This window comes from Nelumbo nucifera, chromosome 4 (genome assembly GCF_055504915.1).
Source record: "Nelumbo nucifera cultivar China Antique chromosome 4, China Antique-T2T, whole genome shotgun sequence".
NCBI lineage: Eukaryota > Viridiplantae > Streptophyta > Magnoliopsida > Proteales > Nelumbonaceae > Nelumbo > Nelumbo nucifera.
The window spans coordinates 91,363,176-91,366,118 of record NC_142652.1 but is presented as its reverse complement, the minus strand read 5'-3'; positions in this window follow the sequence as shown (position 1 = coordinate 91,366,118).

The following is a 2,943-nucleotide window of genomic DNA, read 5'->3' as shown; positions in this document are numbered from 1 at the left end:
CAGAGGTAGGGGTTTGCTACCAACAAAACGCTTCCAACATTGCTCCAATAACTAGAGCCGTAACTGGGATCCGATTCGGATCAGTTTCTGCAAAATATGAATTCGACCCGTTTATTGAAAACTTGCATTCGCTTTAATTTTTTTATATACACAAAAAATAAGAAGTTAGTTATTTTCAACTTTTATATGTAATAAATTGATGTAAATATAAAATTTAGTGTATATAAATTCATATAAATATAATATATAAAAATATATTTTTATAATTTTAAATATAATTATATAAAATTTATATATTAAAAGCAATAAATATTATAATATAATCGGATTCAAATTTGAAATAGATAAGATGGAATCAAATCCAAACTTGATCTGATTACATAAACACATCATCAAAACCCAATATAATCGGATTGGATGCTCGATTAGACCTCTAATTTTCAAGTATCATTGGCAGGCCTACAAATAACCCATTGTAACCGAGTATTGATTACTTGCCAACAAAATACATTTCAACACTCTACCAACATGATCTGACACCACACATCTCATACATGGTGGGTCCCAGTCTCATAGTGAGATATGTGATATCAGATTTTGTTGGTAGAGTGTTAGAATGTGTTTTGTTGGTAGGTGATCCCAACTCATTACAACATACATCTTGGGCACTTTGTATCTATTACCTGCAAATTGTTCTCACATCCCTATTAGAAACTATTCATGGGCTGGGCTCGAACTTGGCTTTTGCCAAAAGTTCAATGGGTTCGGCTCGAAGCCCAAGCTCGACACAGTGTAAAGCCAGCCCAAAGCCCATCCCGTGAACAGGTCTAATCCCTACCCATAGAACAACACTATTGTGTATTGGGAACATCTCCCCATGAATGACAAAATACACAATTCTAATGTCCCACGGGTGAAATCGGCTTCATTGCTCACTAGGCCGTGCTTGCACTAGTCACACAATCTTTGCAGCCTTGCATTGGGAATATCTTCCAGCGAAAAACATATACAAGTACAAAGATATTCCCAATGCATGGTGTAAGAGCCTGTGTGAATGATGCGAGTACAGTCTTGTGATCACTGAAGCCGATCTCCCCATGGATAAAGATGTGGGAACTTGTGGGTAGCAGATCTGAGCCCTTGGGAACATCTCCCATATTGGGAGTGTCTGGTTGGAACATATTGGAATTTGCATCCGTTCCACACATGCCCCACATCACACCCAACCGTGTATTGAAAACATCTCTCCCAATGTCAAGCACGAGAGATGTTCCCAATTCACAGTTAGATGTGCATGTGGGGGGCCTATGGGTGCCAATCTGAACTTTGACATATTGGGAGCGTCTGGTTGGTAGCAAACTCGAATTCGGATCCCTACCAGAACTGGTATTACTTGTTGAGAACTTCACCTTGCGACTTGCGAGTTGCGAGCTTTCATTCAATCCAACAACCTTCTATTTCCTTCCTTCTTTTCAGTGGTGGAATGCTCCCAACGTCCCCACTTAACCCTTTTTCTTCCTTTTGGGTTGGTGGGAGAAGTTCTCAAGCTCATCCCTCAACCTACAGCGATAGAATGCTCGATGGATTTGTTTTAAACAAAATAGGGTTTTTACGTGCTAACCGAACCACCCAATATAATAGTGTGTCCTACAAATTTATATTTTTACCACCTTGGATTAAGAACCACTCAAGCTACTTCTCTACTCTGAAACCAATCCGAAAGCATTCCATCAAAAGGTCAATGTTTGAGTAAAAGGGAGCTGCCATGAACAATGTATTCAAGTAATCTATTATCAACTTCTTCCCCTTCTTGGAGACAAAAAGTAAGCTTCCTCTTTCCTCGGTGAGCTTGGTGATAGGCATTGCTCAACTGAGAGACTAGGGTAATACAAAGGTTATTAGGGTTTCAAAATGTTCATGATCCCTTTTTCAACACTTAGGGTAGCCTAAAGGCTGTTACAATCAAAAGATAATTAGAAATAATGACCAATACTTAGAGAAGTTGTAACGACAGCGATCTTGGTGACGTAAGTCGTTCATGCATGCACGTGAGTGGTAACCACTCGGTTCGGTTCAACGGATGATGGCTGGATAATAGGCTGCACCGTTTCAACATTCGAGATTCGTATCAGTCCTACCTACCCCTTAGGATTAGCTAGCCTTGTCCTCACCGAGTCTGGGTCAAGTAGGTACATCGTTTTTAGTACGTTAAATGAACACTTTCAAATTGTGTTTCACCTCCCTTCAAATACCCCTAATCTATCTTTAAAAGAGATTAATGATAATTTTTAATAGTTGTCAATATATTTTCTATTTTGTGCCTACTTATTCGTTACCAGAAGTATCTTTCCAATGAATCAAAACTTTTATTTCGGTCTTATTACCTTGTTTCATTATTCGGTAGCCCAATATAGCTGTTGGTAGGGCTATTCACAAATAAATTCAAACTGACCAATCGGCCTGACCCAATTCGATTTAATCGGTTTTTCTTCATCATCAGTCAGTTTCGAGTTAGAAATATGGGTAAATTGATAATTCGGTTCGGTTTCAGTTTTTATATATGAAAATCGAAATCGAAACCAAATCAAACCGAATCGAGTTATCTATAAATGTATTCTCACTGAAATATTATATATAATATGTATATTTCAAAATATATATTTCAGTTTTAAATGTACTTCCAATAAATATATTCTCACTGAAAATATTATATATAATATGTATATGTCCGAAATATATATATTTAAAGCTGAAATATATATTTCGGAAATGTATATATTTAAGCCAAAACTGACCCAAATCAACCTAAACCGACTAAGTTGGTTTTGCTTAATTCAATTTTGGTTTAATCTTTAGATAACCCGATTAGGTTAAATTGGTTGAAAAAAATTAATAAACTGACCCAATCCGATCTATGAACAGCCCTAACTGTTGGATAAGGTT